This window comes from Sarcophilus harrisii, chromosome 3 (assembly GCF_902635505.1).
Source record: "Sarcophilus harrisii chromosome 3, mSarHar1.11, whole genome shotgun sequence".
Taxonomy (NCBI): Eukaryota; Metazoa; Chordata; class Mammalia; order Dasyuromorphia; family Dasyuridae; genus Sarcophilus; species Sarcophilus harrisii.
In genome coordinates this window covers 543,184,681-543,200,916 of record NC_045428.1, presented here as the reverse complement: position 1 = coordinate 543,200,916, position 16,236 = coordinate 543,184,681, and positions in this window count along the sequence as shown.

Below are 16,236 nucleotides of genomic sequence, written 5' to 3'. Positions count from 1 at the left end.
GGCAAGACTCCCCAAGGCATCTTTTTACTCAATAAATTCTAATGGCTCCCTTTGAAAGCCTTTCACTATCTAGCCCCTTCCTACCTTTCCTTTCTTTTTATACCATTCCCTCCATGTATACTGAAATACAGTATACATGGAGGAATCAATTACATTTCAGTGGGTACTGAAATACATTGGCACTGCACTGCTTGCCCTTTTCACACAAGAAATTTCATCTCCCAACCCTGGGCCTTCTCATTTGCCTGGAATTCTCTCTCTCTCATCTGTGCCTCCTGGATTCCTATACGTCTCAGCTAAAATCCTTTTACAAGAGTTCTTTTCTTATTATTTTCTATAAGAAATGACGAGCAGGCTGATTTCAAAAAGCCTGGAAGGACATATGAATTGATGCTGAGTGAAGTGAGCAGAACCAAGAGAACATTGTACAGAGAAACAACAATATTATGTGATGATTGACTGTGATGGACTTGGCTCTTCTCAATGCAGTGATTCAAGATAATTCCAATAGACTTGGGATGGAAAATGCCATCTGCATCCATAGAATGAACCATGGAGAAAAAATGTAGAGTAAAGCATAGTGTTTTCATCTTTTTCTTTGTTTGCTTTTTTCTTTCTTCTGTTTTTTTTCTTTTTTGGTCTGTTTTTTTTCTTGTACAACATGATAAATATGGAAATATGTTTAAAAGAATTATGCATGTATAACCTATATCAGATTGCTTGCTGTCTTGTTGGAGGACAGGGGAAGGAGGGAGAAAAATTTGGAACACAAAATTTTACAAAAATGAATGTTGTTGGAAACTATCTTTTACATGTATTTGGAAAAATAAAATATACTGGGAAGAAGGAAGTGATCTTTTCCACTACTAGAACTTTCTGTCTGAGTTTACCTCCTATTAATATTGTATATATCTTGTATATACATAGGCACTTGCATATTGTCTCCTCCATTGAAATGTAAGTTTCTTATGGGCAAAAATCGTGGTTTTGCCTTTCTTTGCATCTCTAGTGCTTAGCAGAGTGCCTGGTACACAGTAAGCACATAATAAGGCTTGTTGACTCCCTCATTGTCTAACACTCATAGTCCAATTCAATAAGCATTTATTAAGCACTAACTAGGTGCTAGACATTGGAGATACAATGACAAAAAGGTTACTATCCTCTCTATCAAAGAGCTTACTGAGAAGAGTTCATACACAAATTAGCAAAAGCGAAGCATTTGCGAATGAAATCCAGTTTGTGAGGGTTAGAGAGCAGTAACAACTAGAAAGGAAGAGGGAAATCAAGAAGAGTCTCACATAGGAAGCAACATTTGAGATAAGCCTTCATCAAACCAATGAGGGGGAAAAGAGATACAAGTGGAGAAGATGGGAGAAAATTTCAGACTTGGAAATTCACGCAGTCTGTGCAAAGGCAGAAACAAGAAATAGAAAGTCACATATGGGGAATACAAATAGACCAAATAAGACAATTTCTCTGGACCTCAGTTTCCTCATCTCTAACATGGGGATGATACTTATTGCATTATCCACAAAGGGCTATTTTGCGACCCAAGTGCAATACTGTATATGAAAGATTTTGTGATACTATATTTAATACTCTCCTCTACAAATGTCAGTTATTATGTAGCTTTGTTGCCTAAAGCTTCTTTGGATGGGAGTAGAATATGGCATTTTCAGGGAAGTTTAGGAGTAAGCAAAGTTGAAGCATAAATTGGCTGGGCAAGAGGATGGGTGTGGAATGAAATAAACATGAAATAAATAGTTGTCCCTTCCCAAGATGATTAGCAGGATGTCCCTATATGTGCCACCATAGTTTACTCAGATTCTTGAGAGTAATCAGATTCTCTGTGTCTCCTTTCCCCTACTACATCCAAACATAAGGACAGAAACCACTTCTTATTCGAACTTTGTATTTCCTTAGCGCCTAGAACAGGATTATGCACACAATAGACACTCAACACATTCTCCTTGGATAGATGGACAGATGAATGGATAGACAGATGTCAACCCATGATCATCCCTTCATCCACACATTAACAGTACATCACATAACCAGGACAGCAGAATATCCTAGAAAGGCTCCATGACTCCATGGCCAGATAATCCTTGCTCAAAGAATCATTAGGGATATCCATCAATAGCCAACTCCTTCCCTCAACCCATCCTGCTAAGCATTTCACTTATAGAAGAAAAGTTATTTACCATAGTTTCTCCTAGTGTTCACCTCAGTTTCATTTATGTAAGAGGCAGTGCAAGCTGGTGGAAAGAGTGATATCTTGAAGTGAGGAAGAGTCAGATTTAAATCCAATCTATGGCAATCAATTACTTGTTATGTAACATGACTTCTGAAAGTCTCGATTTCCTTATGTATACAATGGGGATAATAATATCTCTAGAGTATATCTCCTACTCTTAAATGTGTGAGGCTCAAATGAGATCATGGATATAAATGCCTGCTACTATTAATTAATTCAGCATATGTCTTCTAAGTGCCTGATGCTTAATTCAGTGAGTTGGGAAAGGGGGTAAGGGGAATAAAATTGAAATAAAACACAATCCAATCCCAGATAAATTATGGAATTTAGCTCTAGACCCTTCTAGATAAAGCCTTTCCTGATTGTCCCAGTTGTCAATTCTCCCCCATCCCAGAATTCCTTTGTATAAAAGCTTGCATTTATTTATCTGCAACCACATAGTAGGCAGGATTTATTTCATTTTTCTCTGTATTTTCAACACTAGCCCAGTGGGTAGAACATAGTGGGTACTTAATAAATATCTGTCAATGGAATTACATTCTATTGTCAAATGGGTCAGGCTTCTGAGGGAGACCTAATAAAAAAACTCCTGGAATATACCCAGAATGTACCCCAGAGGCAGAGAGCTGAGGGAAGCTGCTGGGGATACCCAGCAGCAGCATAGAGAATCCCTAAGCCTGCTAAGGCTTTAGCTCTGTGGAGATCCAAGGCAGGAGAAACTGGCCTCCTCCAGCTTGGGCTGAGAATGGGCTAGAGGAAGATGAAGGAGGTTTGTTGGGTATGACACAGACTTCTGCCAATTTGCTGCTGTTCTTCCCCATTTTTTTTTTTTGTACCTGTGCCCGGAAGCTGTCAAGGAGGTATATGTTTTTAGAAAAAGAAAAGTATAACAAACTCTTGTCAGCAGAAGTTGAATTCCCTTTCCTCCCTCTATCCTTCCATCCTCAGCCTCCCAAATGGTACTCACCACCCCACAGAGACAAGCAACCCCAAGTAACTATCCACATCCCCTCCTGTCAAGCAGACCCTAGACCCGAGGACCTGGACTCTTCATTCATTAGGGAACAAAAACTCCCACTATCCATAATTGCAAGAACAAAGAGGAACTCTAAGCAATGCTCAGGTCTATATCCACCAAGACCTAGAGCAGCACTGAGGCGGAAACTATCTCCCTTGCCATAATCAGAGGTAAAATCAAAAGGTAGCACTAACAAAGGTATTAAATTCACTGGCACAATCTCTTGAGTGTGATATAAACCAGATAAAAATGTAATTGAAAAAATGTTAAATAAAAGAATGCAATTCAACATAGATAATGTTAATTTGTGCTTTTCTAAATCAGCATGCTGCCCACAGGGATCTGTTTCTAATTGAGTTTGACACCACTGGGCTAGATGACCTCAGCGGACCCTTATCAGATCTAAACTTAGGATCCTATGAGCCTAGGACACCATTTTGGGAAGACACAAGTGTTCCCTGTTGAAGTTTCCATCTCTATAGAAAGTGAACTTCCAGGAAACAATGCTTCCTTTCCTTCCTTCTTTTTCTTCTTCCTTCCTTCCTTCCTTCTTTTCCCCTTTTGTTTCTATCTCTTCCTTTGTTCCTTTATTTTTCAAATACTGTTTACATATGTTGGATTTAACATATATTTTGGCACATATAATGCATATGGGATTACTTGTCATCTAAGGAAGGGGGTGGAGGGGAAGGGGGGAAAATTTGGAACACAAGGTTTTGCAAGGATCAATGTTGAAAAATTATCCATGCATAGATTTTGAAAATAAAAAGCTTTAATTAAAAAAATAAAGTATTTTTTTTCAAATACTTATTAAACACCTAGTTGTATAGAGCATGGTGCTTACCCCTGGGAAGATACAATGTTGAGAAAAAACATGATGTCTTTTCCCATGGAGTGTATAGTTTAGTAGGAGAATAAGACCAACATAGATAACTACAATATATAATATCACAAGAGAAGTGCATTATAGATGTGAAAGCAAATTATTATCTGAGATCCAAGTGAAGAGTTTGTTTTCAAGAGTGTGGGGAGGAACATGGTAATTAAGAAAGCTTCCTGGAAGAAGTTGCATTTGAGATGCATTTTAGAGATATTCCCCAGGTAAAGTTGAGCAAGGAGGACATTTTAAGTATAGGGAACAGCACTGGAAAGGCAGCAGACCTAGGAAAAACACAACATTTTTCAGAAAAATTAAAAATGTCTTTAGGTTTTCCTAGGCAGATTGTTCCCAGTCAGAATGGCTAGGGATAGATGGAAATAGGATTTTGTTTTCTTTACCAGTGTCATCTGAAAACACTCTCCTTGTGACGTTTCCCCCTGTGCATGGTGCTGGGTTTGAATATATTTCTGTGAGAAAACCACTGTATGTCTCTGTTGAAAAATTTCTGTTTTGTGCAAATGTGCTGGGAATTGGAGGATCTGGAGAGGAAAAAAAGGACAGCTTCTTTTAGAAACAAATTTGGAAGGAACTGGGAGCCTGCTGGGGTAGTTAAAAGATAATCTTTACTGTTCTATGCAAATTAACTTTTACACAACGTTGAGCTTCAAAGATATCAAGATAGACCTGCCAGAAGCTACTGCTTTGCCTCTGCCCACACACCCTCTGCCCCAGCCCAGTGATCTCAATTACCAGTTCAGCCTAAACTGGTCCCTTAGCATCACAAATGCCATATAAACCCAACATAAAAAATTCCCCCACAAATCTGGAATTTGACGATTCTTGTACCTATTTTCGAAAAAAGAAAGTATATTTCTCAGTCTCTATCCTGAATAAACATAGCGCTTCTCATTAGCAAAATGCAAGCATGGATTATTAAAGGGTTGGTTTGTGAGCCCTTAAAATGAGAAAGTGCAATCACAAGGAAGTAGCATGGGCTCACTAAACCCTAGCTGTGATAAACTATGTTAGTTTCCTCTACCCCCCTTTTTAACAGTGTTATTAACAGTGTTCTTCACTTAACAGGCACTTGGTAAATCTTTGTAGAGCTGTATTGGACAGAGTTTTGGAATTAGAAACATGGGTTCAAGTCTCACCTCTGACACTTCCTAGCTATGTGATACTGTTGTTGCTCTTCAGACTTTTCAATCATGTCTGATTCTTAATGATCCCATTTGGGCTTTTCTAGGCAGAGATGCTGGAGTGCTTTGCCATTTCCTTCTTGACTCACATCTTCCTGCCTTTAAGCTTGGCACTCTATCCACTGTGCCATCTAGCTGCAGAGGCAGCTAAATGGCATAATAGACAGAGCAGCAGATTTGGGAACCGAGAAGACATAGATTCGAAGCCTGACTCCGTCTCTTAGTAGTTGTGTGACCTTAAATAAGTCTCTTAAACTCTTGTTAAAGCCTAAGTTTCCTCATCTGTGTAATGAGGAAAATACCTTACCAGGATGGTATGCGGATCAAATCAAAAGCTATAAGATGTGTAAAGTTCTTTGAAAACCTTAAAGTGCTAAATAAATAAATGCTAAGCTATTCTTATTCTGGGTAAGAAACATAATTTCTATGTACCTCAAGCAATTTCCTAGAACTCATCTACCAAGTCATAGACAAGCTGTTATTTATGAGAGAAGGGCATCCTCACATAGAGAGTTCCCCATGAAGACAAAAATCACAGATCTTACAAATATTTGTACATTATTTTGGGAATTCCATTGCCATAGTCATCTAGATTCCAGTAAAATTATTTGAAAAGCTCCTTATGATATCTCTGTGTAGGAGATGGAAAAATCTAGTCTAGATGGTGATAATCAGGTGGGTTTGGAACTGTTTTAATGATTGAACCCCCAAAGTAGTACTTAATTGATCAGTGGCAACATGGAAGCAAATCTTTACTGTATGCTTCAAGTTTCTGCCCACCACATTATTCTATTCAATATTTTTTATCAATGGCATAAGCCAAGTTTATCAAAATGGAAGATAGTGTAAAACTGAAATATGGTTACAAGGACAGATTATGCATTCATTGGATGAGAAAATAGAGATCCAAACATTTCTCAATAAAAAAGGATGGTAATCTTCTTTCCATTGACAACAAGAAAAACTTCTAAGTCCTATACTCAATTTTTAAAAATCTGCTTTCCAATAACAAGATGCAGGATGCATGGCTAGAGAGCCATGAAAAAAATCTGGGAGTTTTGGTAGTACACATCATTTTGAGTCTATAATATCATAAGGGAGTGGACTAAAATGATGCTATCTTGGGCTGCAAGACTCTAATATCTAGGGTAAAGTTGATGCCCCGCTGGTCAGATCAAATCTGTAGTGCTGTGTGTATTTCTGGTTCCATCATTTAAGAAAGACAATGGACAAATTGAAGCATCTCCAGAAAAGAGCTATCAGGAAGAGGAAACTTAAAACTATGGTGCATAGGGATCCCCTGAAGAACATGAAGATATTTAAGCAGAATAATAGAAGATATGGTGGGAGCACTGGGTCACAATGATCAAATAATGGAAGGGCTTGCTGTGTTGAAGAGAGATTTTCCTATTTGACTGAACTAGGAAAAATTAGAAGCAGATTCTAGCTCATAGTTGGAGATAACTCCTTAACCACAAGAGCTGTCCAGCAACAGAATGAGCTACCAGTGTTGTCACCCTGCTTCCATTCTTCCTTGGTAAACCATATGGTCCCTATTATTAGGTTCACACAACCATCTAGCAGGAAGACTATAGAGGGAACTTCTGTAATCAGCATGGATTTTTTGGAAGATTATTTCTGTGTTCCCTTCAGAATCTGAGACACTTGAGTTGAGTTATCCCTTTATGTCAAGAATTAAGAACATTATCACTCTCAAGTCTAAAGTTGGTATTCTGTGACAATTACCAATCCTGAAGCCTGAGTCTTTAGGACCAGGCCCTCTACTCCCCAGACTGGCTCTCCAGATTTCAGACCCATCATTTTTGCTGACCTTCAAGACCTGCTCCATCCTTCAAATGTTGCCTTTTTGATTTTGATCCAAACTTGATTCAATACCAACCTGTACATACAACCACTTTGGATTGCTCACCTAGCGTTCCAGACCCTCTACCTACACCTTGTCCATTTGCTCAAGATAATTTCCCAGCTGGTTCTATCAGTCCTGCCTCCATCCTTCAGGTCCCAGGACCTCGTTCTTTCTCAGTTAGCCCCACCTGGCTATAATTCTGGGGCTAACAAAAGATCAGAGAAGAGCAAGAACGGAGTCAGTCAATATATATTTCAAAGTATCCACTGTGTGCCAGACACTGGGAATACAAAAAAGGGGAGACTACAGCCCCTGCTCTCAAGAAGTTTATAACTTAACGAAGATGATACTCAAAAGGAAGCTGTAAAGTGAGGAAGGGTACCCAGATGGAAGGATATGCTGAAGAAGCCCACAGGAGGACAGCCAAGTGGGATGCAAATCTTACCTCAGTTGTGCTTATCTTATGTCTTGATTCAAGTAGAAAGAGAAATCTCCTGACTGAAAAGAGGTCAAAGAGAAATTACATGTGGTAGACATGTGTAGTCTGCCTATAGGAATTCTTTTCTTTCTATTGAAATAATCAACATGAAACAGAAAAAAATGGATATAAAGCAAGTGATAAGGTAAAGGAGCATAAGATGAAAGGACATACTTCATGAAGGTGATTTAAAGTCAGCAGCAGAAAGGAGCAATCACCTTGGAAGGTATGTTCAGCCTAGAGCCAGGGATCTTCTAACAGATCCTCCCACTTCCATTTTGTCTCTCTTTTCTCCATTCAATACATTTATACTCAATCACAAGTGGCCTCAGTTTCCTCATCTGTAAAATGGATTTAATAGCATTTACAGGAGGCACTACTGTAAGGATAAAATGAAATGTTAGTAAGTGCTTTACAAACCTTAAAACCCTACATAAATGCTAGCCATCAATATTACTTTATTACACCTCTATAAAAATAAACTTTATTCTGTATAAACACTGTCACTCCTGAGCTCAAAAACCTGCAGTGGCTTCCTATTGCCTACCAGATCAAGTTCAGATCTCTCTGCCTGGCATTCTAGGCAATTCACAGTCTGACACCACATCATCTTTCCAGTTTGGTCTACTATTACTCTTTTGTATGCTCTACATTACAGCCAAATGCTTCTGGGCTCTTTAGAGATGTCCTGTCCTCTCCCTACCTTTGTTCATGTTCTTCCCTATGTGTGAAAACATTCTTCTTGCCTTTCTTGTTAAGATCCTTCACATTCTTCAAAGCCCTCAGTTGGAATGTCACCTCTTCTCAGTGTACCCTTCCATTCACACTGTTGGTATTGACTGTCATTCTGTGACATCACATAGCACTTTCTTTTGGGTTTGTGTCAATGTCGTATTCTTCTGCTGGTCTCCCTAAGGACATTATTATCTTTCCTGGATCTTGAAGTACTAATCACAGAGCTCTGCATTCAGTAGGTGCTTTGTAAATGTTTGATGAATGAATGTATGAATTCATTAAAATGAAAGACTCCTCCTCAATCCAGAAAAAGGAAAAAAAAAAAAGAATTGTTAAGTCCAAAAGATAAAGAAGGGAATATGTGGCCCTCTAACTGCAATTGGGTAGAATAGCCTAGCTTTTAGACCCTTTTCTTAGGGTTCTGGCCTGGGGGGGGCCGAAGGTGTGGGGAGGAAACAGAAAAAAAGGCGACTGGAGTTTATAGGACCTGTACCAGGCCAGTGGTATCAGATGCTTTTCACTAGCCTCTACCCACTACCAACTGCAAACTCCCAAGGAGGAGAGGAAGAAAATCGCCCAACTCTCAACTTACAGGACAAGCAAATAATAAACGCGTCCTGAAAATAATTAAAATTGAAAATTGATTGTCTGGGCTATGGCAGATTTATGCAAAAGGGCCACTGCTCCTTAGGGACCAGAGGGAGAGTTTCCAAGGCCTGTGTTGAACAAGCTAAGCATTTTTTTAGATTATTCCCAGCATAATATGCCAAAGGGACTCAGCTCCATTTATTATTTCCCTAAAAAAATCAATGGACTGAAACATTCCCTCTAGACCTATAATATTTATTTCAATGTTCTGTCAATAAATATAACAAGGTTAGCTTTCTATCAGTTTAGCTGGAAGAATCATTTGAGGGAAGTTCTATTTGTTAAGCTCGATTACAGAAAGCAATCAATAGGGGAAAATTCCCCGGTCACTCTAGCCAAGAAGCATGGAGCTCAGAAGAGCCATCCTTAGGGGAGGAAGCATACTTAGAGCCAACAATCTTTCATTCTCTTTCACCTAAAGCTGGTAGTGGAGGAGGATTCTAAGAGGCAAGTCATTTTTTCACTCTTTACCTCAGTTTCTTCATGTGGAAAACGAGTGATTTAGAAAAAGCTGCTTGAAATGAGTAGGGAATCAGACTTAGAAGCAGATCTGTGTGATTCTGGGCATGTTTTTTAACCTTACTAAGTCTCAAAGTCTTTATAAAATGGGGGAATTGGACTTAATGGCTTCAACATCTCTTCTAGGCTCCAAGTCCATGACTCTGTGATCTTTCTTATCTCTGGATCTAAGTGTCTTCATTTGTGAGAGGATCACAATTGCAGGTGATCCAAAGCATGTAGGAGTATGAAGGCTACAATGAATGGCCGGCATTTATATTCCACTTTAAGGCTTTCAAAGCACTTCACATACTCTAGCTCATGTAATTTTCCTAAGAACCTTATGAAAGTATATGCTATTGTTTATTATCATAAACATTTTATGGTTCTGAGGCTCAGAGAAATTAACTGACTTGTTCAAGGTCAAATAGATAGTATGGTCCTAAGGTAGGATCCACATCCTTATCTTCCTGACTCCAAGTCCAGTACTCTGTTCACCCAACCACACTGCCTCTGTCTACCTGCACAAAAAAAGTGGAGGAAAAGACAAGGTAAGACGAAAAAGAAATAAACAGGAAAAGGGTCCCACATAGATCAAAATGTCCATAGCAATGCTTTTAGTTCCAGAAAAGAACTGCAAAGGGTATACAATGACTGGCAATTGGCTAGACCAATAAGAACATACAATTATAAAGGAATATTCTTGGGCAGTAAAAAAAACATACATATAAGGATTTAGAGAGAAAAATAGAAAGATGTATATGATTTAAGGCCATTGCAAGTAAATTGAAAATTTTAAAAGATGGATAATAATGTCAATAAAAAGAATGATTAAAAAGAAACCATATATATTTATAATGATAATGATCATGCTTGGTCTCAGAAGAGGGATGAGAGAAAAAAAAGGGCACTTCCTAGTTTTTCTTGATGAGGTAGGGGACTATGAATGGGAAATATTGCATATGCTATCAGACACAAATGATGTTCAACTTGGCTGAACTACTTTCTTTCTGAAATATCTTTGTTACATTGGAAGGCTCATTAGATTAGGAAGAACGGGAGAGATCTACATAAGCTAACACTTATGTAGCACTTTGATGTTTGCAAATCACTTTACATAGAGTATCATATGACTGAGAATTTTTCCTATTGATCCTCTCAATAATTCTAGGGAGTAGGTGTTATGATTGTACTCATTTTATAGGTAGGAAACTTGAGACAAAGAGATTAAGTGACTTACACAGCTACTGAGGCAGGATGCAAACTCATTTATTCAGACTTCAACCAGCACTACAGCAAAGAAAATCAATAAACTTTTTTAAAAAAGCATCATCTTGTAAATCAATCACTATTTTGACTCCCAGTGCTTATAGCAGAGAAAATGTTTTTGTGGAAAAACAAATGCTTTCACAAGCAGATAACTATGTGTATAGAGGGGTCCCTTCCTATAGAGGGGTCATCTTCCCTACATTCTGAGTCTACTTGAGATGTCAACTGAATCGGACCAGCCTCTAACCTGAAGGGAGCTGAACAGAGCAGGATAGAGACAGGAGAGTCAGGAATCAAACAGAAGTTTAATTTCAAAGTGAGGGAAATGACTTGCATATAAGAAGGCAGATTAGACACATGCTGGGGCCCCACCCCCCATGGAGAGATCCAAGGTAATGTAGGGAAATTCCAATACTTATTCCAGTGGCACACAGTGAGCTACAGCCCTGAAAATGAGAGGTAATAGCAACAATGAGACAATTCTGATTCATAACAGGGTTTTATGGCCAGAATATGAGTACTTGTCCAAGCTTGTCTGAACTCAGAGAATACTTGGTACTGGTCAAAGCAATATAATAATTATATTAAACAATTCTGGGATTGTGCTATGGCTGAGATAATCTAGGGAGTGAGTGCAAAGGATTACTGTTATGCCAAGTTTAGGGCACGGCTTGCTTGCTGCGTCTTAGATCTAGAAACCAGAGTATCTCCTAATATCTTGACATTTTCCCCTTTTGGCCAAAGGGAAGAAGTCTGAAAGAATCCCTATCCTTCTGGCCATTAAAGGAGAGGAAGGTATAATCCAAGAGGCCAGCTGGGATATAATAAGATTTTGTCTAGCTATTGTTTACTTGCAAGCAGAAAAGATAAGAGAGGTCCAAGAATATAGAGGGAGAAAATGCCAACACAAGCTTGAATCAGGACCTTGATAGTTGGGCACATAACAAAAGAGAAGATGAAAATAAAACTAGAACAATATACTCAGCTCTTGTCTGGAATCTTGGGACAGCTGTCTTATCTAGTTAACAGCTGCTTCTGGGTCCATATTAGATGAATCCTGAGATCCCCAAAGAGTCCAGGAGCAAGGACTTTCCTTGGATGATGCAGGAATCCACACCTTACAAGTTTAATAAGTGTGGAAAAAGTCAGAAGGACCAGGGCCCTTAGAAACAATAATTAGTTACCAATTGTGAGAAAACTCCTTGCACCAGTCTTTGGATCTGAGTTTCTGAGCAGCATAGCATAAGTCCCTGCTTAAAGGTCTCTAAACAGCACATTGAGATTATCCCGTTTTCCAGCCATACAGGACTGGATTCAAACAATGCAATAAGGTTTTTCATAAATTCATCATCATAATTACATTAAGTCAGGTCACATTAATGTCACATTGCAGATCAAACTACTTAGAGGGCTCACAATGGACTAGTTTTGAAAAGAAGGTTTACATGTCACTAAGGTAACAAAGAAAATATAAACATAAACCAGAATCTCAACACTGAGATCAGAAACCAGAGTCAAAAGCTGAGACTAGAGTCACCAATGTTAACAAATATCAAGTCTTCTTGAAATACAGTTAATTCATTCTCAATATACATTTAACCAGAACATTTTGAGTTCTACATATTTCATGAAGGTAGCTGGTCCCTAGATATCTTTTCTTGAACAATATGCTTATTCTCAGGAAAGTTCTAAAAAGGATTTTGCTTCTCTGGTTCCAAATCTAGAGGCTCATAGATAATTCTGCTAATAACAAGATTTAATATAATTTAGTAAATTTGATTCTCCAATCTTAAAACTTCAAAGATTTTCAGTTTATATGTCATTTGCTATTTCTATTTTTACCTAAATTCTATACCTCATTTAAGAATCTTTTTAAAATTTATGAGGCTTCAACTATAAAGTGAATTTGCCCTTTAAAATTATGACGGGTATTTTTAAATCATTTCACTTTCTTTACCATTATCAATACAACAAATCCAATTTTGAGAATCCATTACTAAAACATATTCAAAATCTGAATTGTCATGACAGATAACTCTGAAAGTCAATCATACATATCTGGATATAGTTCTTATAGGAAACATTCTAATCCTGTTACTTTCTCAAAATTTACTCTTCCATTTACTTAGAAACTTTCACATTGCATCTTTGTCTAATCATTTCCCCCTTTGGAGGATATCATCCCTATATTATAATTTGACCAAAATAACAAGTTAAAAAATTGTAAGATGTTCATACATGTATTCCATTGTAGTAACTCAGAGATGTTCCAATATCAATCTACTGTTTAATAGATTTAGTATTTACTTACTTACAAAACTTCTTGATTATAGAAATTTGATATAAAAGAAAAAAGGAGGTACATGGTTAAAGCAGTGTCATATATCATAACAATGGGGGGTGCAGAACTCCCTTAGCTCTATTTGATTCCTGGCATGAGTCATATGTGACAGCTAATAATGTAGTTACAAGCTGTTAAATGCAAGGGTCAGAATTAATCCAGGTGGAAATTTTCCTTTCCAGAAAGGAAATAGCACAATAGGGAAATAAACTCATGAGGATCTTGTTTTGAGCCATGTCAAAGTTGTTCCAGGGACAGACATTCACCTTTAGTAGTTTCCAGATTGCAGAATGCCATTTTCTACTATTGACTTCATGACAATTCAGACAACTAACTATCCCTGCATTCAAAGTTGAGAACAATAATAAATTAGAATCCCAAGAATTTTTACTTAAATAGTAAAATTTTACTAAACACAACTTAGGATTTGAATATATCTTACCTTATATTTACCTAACAGTTAACATTCTATTTATCTTTTACTTAGAAATTAAAACTACCTGGGCCTTCAGACATATAGCAAATACCTGATAGCTGACTCACTGATATGTTAACTACATCTTTAAACTACCATATATATTTTCATAATAGCCAAATTTCTCAGAAGATAATTTGCTATTACAGTAAACTTAGTATTATTATGATCATCTGTTCTATAACAAAATATACCTTATTAAATATTTAATATTTATCAAATATCTATTTTTATTATATCCTTTTAAAAGCCCAATTAATGTGTAAAAGCATCCAGATTAAAAAGTTATTTTGTCTGACAGCATTTTCATTACAATCAAATTTCACAATATAAAAGAATTTAAAGATACAATAACACAAACTATTTCATGTATATGAAACAAAACTTCAGATGACATCAATTGCAATTCCGAATTATCATATGTAAAAACCATTGATCTTATTACCTTTTACATTTTAAAACTATTGACTATTGAACAATTACTTTCAATTAAATAAATAATAATAATGTTGTGATTAGCATATGCCAGTCACTGTGTTAAGCACTTTACAATCCAGTCTCACAACAACCTTCAGAAGAGGGTACCATCATTATTATTTTTCTCAGATCAGGAAACTTGGGCAGAGATAAGATAACTTGCCTAAGATTACATATCTAATAAATTTCTGCAACTGAAATGTATTGGGTTTTCCCTAGATTTTTCTAGCATTTTTCTTCATCACCTTTATTTGGAAATCTGATCCGAGATGAGAGGAGTTAACAGAATAAGAGGGAAAAGGTCTCTGATCAAAGAAGGGGAAATAGAGGTGGCTACAAGATGCAAATCTTTTAGTTATTTTTTTCTTTCTTCACTCTGGGATTACTTCCAAACTAGCTGCCTTCTTTTATTTCTCTAGAACAATGAAGATATCAATCTTCACTGGAAAGTGCCATCTCCTTTTTAATTTAATATAATTTAATTCTTATTTTTCCCTAAAATAAATTCTACAGTATGGTACCCCAAAACTTACTAAGATATTTCAGAAAGGAGTGAGTACCTGGAATTATCCAAAATTCTAAGAGTTCTCCCCTGCAATCTTAAAAATAATAAATCTTCAAACCTTTAAAATAGTCTAAGATGTTTCCAGCAGTTCTACAAGTTTTGATTATCGTACCTTTTTATTATCTAATCTTCCATACAAAGCCTAAATTGGAAGTTAGTTCTGCTTACTGGGACAATTGTTTCAACTATGAAAGTTCATTTACTCTTTGGCTACAATCCTTAGATGTTTTTCTGGCTGATTGCATTTTAAATCTTTCAAATCTACAAACAATAAAAAACATGATACAGACATTTTACAGACACAAACAGACAAAAAGACAAGACAGATACATATAGACAGTTTTAACAAAGTACACAATTACAATTATAATATTAACTGGTTCAGTAGAGGCACAAAGTTAACAACATGTACAGCTTAAATACAGCAGAGATCTACAGAGAGGCCAGGTAACACAGGTGTGCAGTTTAAGAAAGGGTATTCTTACTAGACTGATCTGAGAGAAATCAGGTCACTGGAGGAGCCCTGAAGTTTTCCTTCACAAAGAGCTTAACCAAGATGGGAGCTCAGACATTGGAGCAGAGAGAAGGGGATGGGAGGGCAGGGGATGGACTCTAAAGAAATAAATCTCCAGTGATGCCTAGAAAATATGCCCACACATACTAGATTCCAATGGTCTAGTCACATGTTGCATCCCACTTCTGACACCAATTAATGTCAACTGGACCAAAATGGCCTCTAACCTATGAATGGCAGGAGTTGAACAGAGCAGGCTAAAGATAAAAGAGTCAGGAACCAAACAAGTTTAATTTCAGAGTAAGGGAAATGATTTGCAAGTAAGGAGGCAGATTAGATACATGTGCCAGGGTCCCAGCCCCTGTAGCAAGATCTAAAACAGTGTGAGGAGATCTCAAAAATTTTTCCAATAGCTATGCGGTGAGCTGCAGCCCTAATAATGAGAAATAACAGCAATAATGAGGATAACTTTAGTTCATAGTAGGGCTTCATGATCAGAACATGGTTACTTGTCCAAACTTGTCTGGTGCTTGTCTAAGCTCAGAGAACACCCGGTACTGGTCAAAGCAATAATTATATGAAGCAATTCTGGGGTTGTGCTATGACTGATATCATCCAAGGGATGAATGCAAAGGATTGCTGTTATGCCAAGTTCAGGACACAGCTTGCTTATCCTGAAAAATAGGGTATCTCTTAATAGCTTGACAGAAAGATAACATCTATTATTCCTCTAGGTTCTCCAGTGATACCATGAACTGTGGAAAGAACCAGAGATAACTTCAAACTAGTTAGGAGGCTGGATCCTCTGAAGAACAGAGAAGTCATAGAATTAGTAGGTGAAAAAGCATGCAGGGATTGGGTGTACACAATTGGAGTGAGCACCTCATTGATGAGATCAAAGGCTCATTGATTGTTTTCTCAATCTGAGACATCACTATTGTCCTTATTATTGTCCCCTAGCCTGGCCTCTCACAACTTTTTCCAATCCTGAGTATGGTCAACATACTCTCTGACT